This window comes from Pyrus communis, chromosome 1, assembly GCF_041283825.1.
Source record: "Pyrus communis isolate YQ-2024b chromosome 1, ASM4128382v1, whole genome shotgun sequence".
Classification (NCBI taxonomy): domain Eukaryota; kingdom Viridiplantae; phylum Streptophyta; class Magnoliopsida; order Rosales; family Rosaceae; genus Pyrus; species Pyrus communis.
The window spans coordinates 4,670,645-4,680,742 of record NC_142565.1 but is presented as its reverse complement, the minus strand read 5'-3'; the positions used below and the strand labels follow the sequence as shown (position 1 = coordinate 4,680,742).

The window sequence follows — 10,098 nt, the reverse complement described above, 5'->3', positions numbered from 1 at the left end:
AATGACGAAAATACAATTTCAATTGCTAAGATGATAAATTTTTCATAATTTTGTCCATGTGTCGTAAATATGATTGATAATGTCATAAATATATATCCATGATTTGATTTTGATCATTTAGCTATTGAGATACTTATTTCAACTAATTTCCCGACTTTTACAACCATGCCTATATATCCAATAATCATACGTTTCTTTGCGAAAACAAAATTGTATCACTCTCAATTAGACGTGGTAACATGTTTTTTTTCGTGTGTCGTGTTAACCAATAACCACAAATCACATTTTAACAAGTTATCCAAACTCGAACTTTTAAGCTTACCAACAACAATTGATTAACTCGATTAAATTTAATTATTCATTTAACGGGTGACCCTTTAATGAAAAACTTTATTTGAGATACATTTTAAATCAATGATTTTGACTTATACTCTTGAGAACAAAATAAGTGGTTAGCATTAGCAAAATCATAAGATATATACCACACATGTTATAATACTTAAAGTCACGCATAATAAGCTCCGTTAAAAAGGTCAGGTAACAACACAAATCTTGAAGAAGGAAAAAAAAAAAAAAAAAGGTTAAAATTCAAATAAATGGTCTAAAGAGCAATAAATCTTAAAATTTGACATCCCCTCACGTGTGGCGAATTTTCAAGCTTAACATGTGAACAACACAAATCGGATGACGTAGAGCACGTGTAGCCGTTGGACTTCACACGAGGGACAACCTGCTTTGATACCATGAGGAAAGTTGAGATTCCACCATAAAACCAATTGACAATATGGAGAGTAGCCCAACATCTTATTAGCTAATGCAAAGTCGCTCTTCTCATCAATATGTGATTCATTTTCAACAAGAACCAACAATTGTACCTACTCTAATAGCAGTTCCACCTTGGGCAATAGCCCGATGGACTGGCTCTCAAACAAGGCTAGAAAGCTCGAGCAACTTGGTCCAGTATGTGCTGGCGATTAAGCCCGAGCGGGCCCAAGGGAGAAAAGCTTGGCATGAGTTGCCAGCCCGAGAGCCTGAAGGCCATATGACGCAAGGCTGACGTCAGGGTGACGTCAACCACAATATAAAATTAATAAAAATATAAAATATTAATAAAAAGATATAAAAATTAATTTTAAAAAGAGAGTAAAAAATTAATTAAAAATTAAAAATTAAAAAAAAGATTTAATTTTTCTATAAATATGTTATCATTATCTTCTAACTTACACCATAATTTTATATTTTCTCAAATACTTTGGGTTGTAATTTCTTATTTAATGACACGTGGTACAACGAAACCGATTAAAAATCATATCCGAAACTACAAATAAAATTATTTTGTATTATTTTATAAAATAAAAATACTAATACTTTATTACTTATTGCCAGGGCTATTCAGTGTAGGAGTAGAGATGCAAAAGGTAATTACTGTTCATTAAGGTAGTTACTGTTCATTGGAGGCTATTCAATAGTGACTTACCCTATGGGACCTTTGTAACGGTGGAATTGTTCTAAAATAAGAGAAGGGCGCTGACAAAAGTGAAAGTAGTTGAAGAGTTCTTTAAGCCTTAATTATATTACTTAGTTGTATTCACTTTTATGAACATGTACAGAAGCCTATTAGACTAGGAGATTGAAACAACTTACTAAAATAGAGATGATTTACAAGATAAATAATTATTTATCTTCTGTCATTAGATTATCTCATGTTCTTAGATTAATATAAATCAAAATACATGAGATAATGATACAAGATAAGTAGACAAATATTAAGACGATGGCAGAATTAGATAAATACACAAATTATGGTCGAGAACAGTAGGTTCTTGTCAGTAATGTGATATGTGATATCTTTAATCTATCTTGTTTACAGTATTAATTGCAGTCCAATAATTTAAGCACCCAAAATAAACATTACTGCAAATTAAGCTACGTTGTGTAATATTTCATTATAAATTATCACATAAAATAATGGGATTTATAACTTCAACATTCATCCTCATCTCACATCCACAATGAAAGAGTTTAACTTTACAAGAAAAGGAAATGGCAGTAAAAAGTAAATATTCAATAAAATAGAAAACTGAATTTCAAATGCATTATGTTGGAATATTGATCATGAGATATGACATCAAATATGGAACCCTCCACATGTTCTTGTCATTGGTAGTCCACACACTGCATGCCCACTTACACTTCTGGAATTAATTAAAATTCTAGTGCAAAACCCAAAAATAAAAAAGATTTAATTAACACGACCACAGAAAATTCTAATTAAGCAGCAGCACCTCGGCCAGATTCATGGTTTTACAATGGACAGACATGCAAATTTTATTTTCCTCACTGAATAGCAGCCTCGGATCCCATGAAAATTAGTAGAAATCGTACCTTTGCGTTTGCCACCAGAGCATAAAGCTGAAGTAGGTGATCCAGAATTTCGATGATGATTATCATAATAATAATCTTCCTCGTAATTATTCTCTAATGGCATCCTCGAAACCGAAAAACATCGATTTTTTCTACCCTTTTTGGTTCTCAAACCTGATGAAGAATTTGATGATGATGATGATAATGAATATGAGTATGATGCCGACGAAAATGATGATGCCGATGACAACGATGGAGATGGTGATGGCGATAACATGTTATGTGCCTTGACCATTTTCCTAAGCCTTGGGAAAATGGTGCCCAAAAACTTTGCTTTGGAGCTAGGGTTTTGCTGGATATGTTTTTTGCTGGGTGGGGTAGTGGAATAGGAAGGTGGGGGTGTGAGAGGAGGAAGAGACGAGTGCGAAAACTTGTGCTTCGGTGTACCCGGCTGAGACTCCCACATGAATGGGATAGCACCAGCTTCTCCATAGTAAACCCTGCAAGAAGCGTTGGCCGCGGATGATTCCTTGGTGACAATCTTGGAGGAAAAGTGCTTGTTTTCAGTCACCATTTTTGAATCTGGTTTTGGGTTCTGACAGTCTTTGGCTTAGCTACTTGGCTAGCGATAGAGCAGATCTGAAATTTCAAGATCCGAAGAAGAAGCAGCGAGGTAGCTGATGATATTGAATTGAATAGAATATCTTGTAGAGTGCTGGTTGCAGTTGAATGTGGGTCGTCTAGTATTAATTTAAGGTTCCACACATTGTAGGGCTTATAAAATTTTAATATATACACAAAACCATACTCCACATTTGATGCTGATTTGCGGAATTTGTCTCTTATATAGGAAAATCTCAGGAGCTTAAAATTAGGGAGATTATATCTCTCAAAAGAATTTGTGAGATTATAGATATTTTTCTATTTTTGAAACTATTTTAAAACTTAAAAGAGTTCGCTATTCGCACTCCAATAAAGTTATATATTCTTTTAAATAAAAATTTCATACTTAAGCTTTTCAAGTTTCATTTGATCAAAGTGTATTTGTATTCAACACTTATGTTCATAAATGCTTAACTCAAAAATAAAAAACATATTAAAAGCCTAAATACTTCTATGATCTAAAAATGCATCAAGCCTTTCAAAAACAGTCTCAAGCAAACCGTTAGAATGGAGAGGTGATAATATGTTCATAATCAGCAAAAGGAGTTGAGACTCATTTATTTATACATGGCATTTTTTTATACAAATGATATGTACGCTAATGTGACGGAGGAATAAATTATTAGTTACGAATTCGTCATTTACAAAATTCGAACATAAAATTGTTCACCAAAAAAATATCACCAAATTATAGTATTAAGTCAATATTTACGTGGCATCTTCAATTAAATAAATTTTAAAAAAAATATTATTGATGCATTGCAACTACCAAAATCATAAATAGTTTTTGGGAAAAATAATATTTGATGTAATGACTGAGATTTAGCAGGACCATAAATAATAGCCATAAGAAAAACAGTTGAGAAAGTGTGGGATCTGGTGGCGATGAGCACTGTATCATAAATGAGAGTTTGTCGCAGATCGTATACGACCCGGCCTGAGTGGTTCTTCTTTTGATGGTAGCTACAACTCTGAGGAAGCCTGATTGTGCTGGTTCAAAAAACATGTTTATCGTTGCAATTTTTAGGGTTTATATTTCTTTGGGACCACTTGCCTTATGCACAATTTGATCAATTTCTCTTTGGGATGTCACACAGAAAATGTGATTTATAATTTTTTTTTTTTAGCCAAAAATGAAGCTTCATTAATGAAAGGAAGATATAATTTGTGGTAGAAAAGTTTAAACCTAAACAGAGTACAAAATCCTACACAACAAAGCAAACATAAGATAGAGGACATGCCCAAACAAGGAGAGCTACAACTCCAGCTACAAAGAGAAGTCCACACTGATTTAGGCCCGTAGGCTACAAACAAGGAAGATAATTATAATGATGCTAATAATACAGGTCAATAGACAGTCTAATCCATATCAAACTGCATTGGCTGGCTCATGATGAGAAATACGTACAAGAAATTAATGAGTTCATGTGATTTCTTTTTCATCATGTGACACATCATGTGATTAGAGAAATAGAAATAGATTTTCATGAACTTGTGTTATTTTAAACTATTCTATAGCATGTTTACTTACCGAGACTAAGAATTGAAATTATTTTTTCTGTTTTTACTAAAATATCGGTATGAGACTTGTTTCACATGTTAATTTTCTCATCTGTTTACTATACTAACACATAAAATCAGAAACATGAGTTTTTTTTATTGAAATTTGTAATCAAATTAATACCCTAAAATATCAGGAATCATGTCAACTAATTGATCTGATCATTCTCGTTCTTTACTTCACCTAATTCTAAATTATCTGATTAATTCCTTCTTCCGTTTCTGTTAACTAAACGTGCACTCTCTTTATATTGTTTGTGTATGTTTTGATCCTGTGTAATCAATTACATAAACAAGTATTTCCTTTCTTGGGAAAAACATTCATCAAATTTGTACAATCAAATTGTACATGAAATGAACTTAGCTAGCAAACCTCCTAATGCGTGTAGTTACTGCTGATGTGCCCTAATTAAAATGTTCAACAACCCTACCAGATTTTGTGCCAAAAAATTATGAGTTCATGACCCACGGCTTTAAAACCAGTCTGAAGACTCTGAACCCTTTTGCCACAAAAAAAACAAGGGAATAAGATGCTTTGGTTTCTCTTAATTCTTTCCTGCTGACCTGGTCTCTGCATGCGTGATTAAATCATTGGCTGTTTAGTTATTATATATTCTTGGGGCAGTTACAGAGTTATTAATTTTCTCTACGTTTAGGTACTTAATAGAATTGACGTTTGCTTGTGGTCAGGTGTGAACTAAGGGTTGGTTTGGTATTGCTGTGCTTTGAAAAAAAACTGATTCTGCTGTGCTGTAAGAATAAGCAGCTGTGAAATAAAGCAGCAGAGTGTTTGGTAAACTTTTTTGTAAAAGTGCTTTTAAAAAAAAAAAAACAGTATTATAGTGTTTAGTAAACTTTTATGTAAAACAGATGTGAAAAAAGCCAGTTTTTCAAAGCTGGGTTTTGCAGCTTCTTGTTTTTGGCTTTTTTCCACCCAAAACTGTGAAAAAAAGCTAAAGCTGAATGTTTACTAAACACAAAAACAGCTCCCACCTTTTTTTTATACCAGCTTTTTTCAGAATCACCTCAGTACCAAACCAGACCTAACTCACGTCAATCGACCAAGAATATATATATATTCAAGAAGAAAGCAACCATGCATGTTGCAATGCGGAACCAACGCGACTTTAGATCATGAATCACATGTTATTTTTTTATTTTACTGTTTTCGGAAAATCGTACAAAACTTTCGCTGTATTTTATTATCAGGATTTTCTAGTATATTCTAGAATGTCTTATATTTTGAGATTTTTTTTATCGTTAGATCTTTATTTAAAGATACAATGATCAATCTTACTGCCAAACATGCTAATATCTTGAATACTCCATAGCATATAAAATTTTCGTTTCGTTATCTGTGCTCCAAGTTGCAAGAAATTATCATTGGGGTATCAAAGAAAATTATGCTCTACTACTGTTATGCAAGGGCATGCATATTGGTATATGTGTCTCATGTTCAATTGAATGTGAAAGGGAAGTGTTGATGAGAATGAATTCCACAATGTGGATGGACTTTGCATACGTTTATAAGTAAATTGGATTACTTTCTATAGTATCAATTGGTTTATGGTGGAACCTCATTTTTTTTTATGGTCTCAGGGCAGGTTGTTTTGCATATTGTGTTGACCATATGTTAGGCTTGAAAACATGTTACATGCGAGGAGGCGTGTCGAGAATGAATCCCACATTGATAGGAGGAGGAATCTGCATGAGCGTATAAGTAATTGAGCTACTCTCCATATTGTCGATGGTTTTTAAGGTAAAACCTCAACTTTTTTTAAGTCCAAAATTGTGACTCACTGAGTATTGTGGATGTGGTCCATGAATTGATGAACGACACAACCTTGGTTGCCAAAAAATGGGTTCATGATTAATAGAGTATAATGCTAGAAGTAATAGTAGTGCATTTTTTGATGATATTATGTTATGTGGTTGATGAAATGAGTTAATGTAATGATCAATTCGTATGGTGTAGGGTGGTACGTTATTGCGTTTTTTTTGTGAAATTAATCAAGTGGTTGTTGACGTGCGTTTATTAAATTGTTTATCAATTCTTGTAGACTTCCAAGTTCCAATAGGAACTCCTCATTTGGCGTTAACACTGAGCTAAAAGATTGAAAAGCTAGTCGCTTTTGAAGTTAACTACTGCAACTCTCTTTCAATTAGCTCTAGTCTTTTTCTTATGCATTGTTTTAACTCGCTTATTTATAGGGCCGCCTTTGAGATTTCGAGGGTTCTGTACGGAATTTATAAAAGGATCCCTCCTTAAGACAGTTTTTAAAAAAGTAGAACAATGTATTGATGTTTGAAAACAATCACTTAAATCAAAACAAATTTTAACACTCACTGATTGCAAGTTTACAAATGTCATTAATCATAAATAAAAAAACTGCAAACATAACCTTCACTAAATAATCAAAAGCAGTTCGATCTTAAAGAACCAAACATAGATAAAAACTTCAAAACCCTAACTTAATAATTTCACTTGTATATGACATTATTCTATAATAAGATTGAAAAACCATCGTTTGTTGGGGTGTTATTATTGACAATTAGAATATCTCATTGTACTTCAAATTTTATATTGAGTAATGCTAGAGTGACTAAATTTGTAAACAAAATTTTGTAAATTAGACATATGAATTGATGATTGGATTATTATTTAAGCGTTGATATACGTGCTCATTTTGTATTGATGACACATCATTTAGTTTAGTCTTCCTAGCATTACCCTTTTATATTTAAAAAGGAAAAACAAATTACCCTTATAAGGAATGCAATGAGATTTTAAAATGCTAACAAGATCTATTTTCTAAATATAGAACATTATTACATAATAATACTAGATGGCAAATTTTTGAGATCCCCTTCAAATGTAGGGCTATGTGCAACTGCATCTTTTGCGCCCCCCCCCCCCCACACACACACACAAAAAGGGCCCCCTCTGCTTATATGGTTTAGCTTAGATCCTCAACAAACATACATATATCTTTGCATTGGAAAAAAAAAATCACTTATATATATGCACGATCACCATTACTAGCACATCTTTTAACTAAAAACTCTCATTTATATATTAATAATTTTATACACACATTAAAATTCGTATTTAAATTTAATTTTTATTTAATTTAGCCGGACAATAAAAATCATAAATTCTAAAAAATAAAATTTCGTCATTTTAAATTTTTTCTTAATAATTTTAAATTCACTCATCCATAAATTCTCTTCAAACTTAGGTAGCCACTATCCACAAAACTATTTTAGATTGATGTACTAGTATTTTGAGACAAGTTTTTTTTTTTTTTTTTTTAGATTAAAATAGCTAAACAAAATGACATAAATAGCTTATTGGAGATGTTCCTAGGCTCTTGAATATGAGAAAATCTATGATGCGGCAGTTTCACCACTTGACAATACAATGATACTCACACACATGAGAAATTTTTCATTGTGATCGGAACACGAATGGTACATCACGTGTTTTTATATAAAATGTGAGAAATTTTATTTTCTAAGTTATTAACTTTTTAGCATATATATCTTATCATTTCTATAGTGACACATAGTGTACCACTCCGTGTTCTGGGATTACACTGAAAAATCTCTCCACACACATGACCCCTTGTATTTGATCCCCCAAGTAAGTTAGTCTCACCGGATTAGCTCTAATAATATATTCTGTTGACATAAGATCGATTGGTAGTACGTTTGAAGCCTCTTATTTTAATTGCGGTACGTACTTCTAGTGAGGGACGTGGAGCTGTCAAGGAATTCTCTCATGCGCACGCGGGCCTTAAGCATGCATTGTGCATGACTCATATTGAGAGTATATCGACAACATGTTAAGAAATACAACAATATCCTTACACTGTTAATACAGTAGGGATATGTTATCGATATACAGTTAATATGAATCATGCACAACTCATCTCTACGACCGCAGTGTGGATGAGAGAATTTCTGTGGAACTGTCGAACCTAGGAAGTATTATGGGCTTGCGAATTGTGATCAAGTGGATCAATGATCATTGAAGTGAATGAGGTCTGAAAAGGCTCATTCCATTACGGTTTGGATGCATTGAGTACTAATCTGACATGGGCTTTCTAAGTTCAAGTCCAAATGACTTGTTTTGAGGATTTAACTCCATTTCCATATTTAAAAAAAAAAATTTACACCATATGATTGTTAGGATAATGTTGCCATGTGAATGTATAAGTGATTTCTTTCTCACTTTAATCGCTTTTACTTTTGAGAAAAGCAAATAAAAAATCAAGTTTACAAAGAGAAATGTTAAAGTAACTTTCTCATGGGACTTTGACACTCTGCCATTTTCTCATGCATACATTATAAAATATTATGCCAAAAACATCAAATGACAAAAAATTTATAGAAAGTCTCACTTTTAAGAGAATCTCTTAAAATTTCTCTTTTACAAAATAAAAAAGAGAAAACAAAACATCATAAAAACTAAGTTATCAACCAAAAAGAACTTTCCATCGACTTTTAAAAGTCAATCATAAACTCTACTGGGTAATGACATTCCCAAAGACCGCAAATCACGCTTGTGATCCAAAGCACAAAAACTAGACTAGTCAACAACTGCATTCCCTCATCCTAATTTTCTGGCATGAGTATATGGCCATTGAAGTGTCGTGTGTGAATGATAGTGTTATTTATAATATTTTTTAATTAAAATACCAATTCCTATATGACATGATATAAATTGACACAAAAAAAAAAATATTATTGTCAAATTTGACATTAACTTTAAATTTATTTTTAGTGATTAATAAATGTTTTTCCTTATTTTTATTATTATTGTTGTTTTAGAAATAATTATTGCAACTATGAAAAGTAAATAACGTAATAAATAATAGTTTAAATTTGTCATATCTGAATGAGAAAAATTTTTAAAAATTAAATTACCACATAAGCCTTCAATTTAATTTAAAATTTGACATCTCTTTTTAATGGACAAAATAAAATACGTGGGTTTTTTTTACATATTTCATTATATTGATGGGGTCTAAATTAAAAGGCCTCTTTAAATTATTTTTTTAATCGAAATAAAACGCTTCTTTAATTAACATTGTCATTACCCTAAAAAAAAATTAACTTCATTTGACAAAAAAAAAAAAAAAAAAAAAACTTTGCCATAATTTCAACCATTAATTTATAAACACGATTCATATACTTTATAAATAACCATTAATTTACGATTAGAAGTGATGAATTTATATTGAATCATGCACATAATCTACTTCATAAATAATAATTTAATATTAAATTTGATTCTCACAGAAAGTCAAACTTAAAACTTGTTAGAAATAACATTTGTCCAAAAACAATCAATGATTTTCCCTCCAACTAATCTCTCGTTCGCCACGCCGTTAATAATCACCCCCATCACTTAAACCCCACTCACACTGAAAACCAAAAAGACCCTCCCTTTCCCGTTTCCACTGCAAATCTTTACTCGCTGAGTGGAGCCGGCTTCACCGATCAGAG

At 32.0% G+C, this 10,098-nt stretch overlaps 1 pseudogene; it reads right to left on the bottom strand.

Moving 5' to 3' along the window:
• Positions 1–2,073: 2,073 nt before the first annotated feature.
• Positions 2,074–3,268, bottom strand: LOC148699015 (uncharacterized; annotated as a pseudogene).
• Between the last annotated feature and the right edge of the window lie 6,830 nt (positions 3,269–10,098).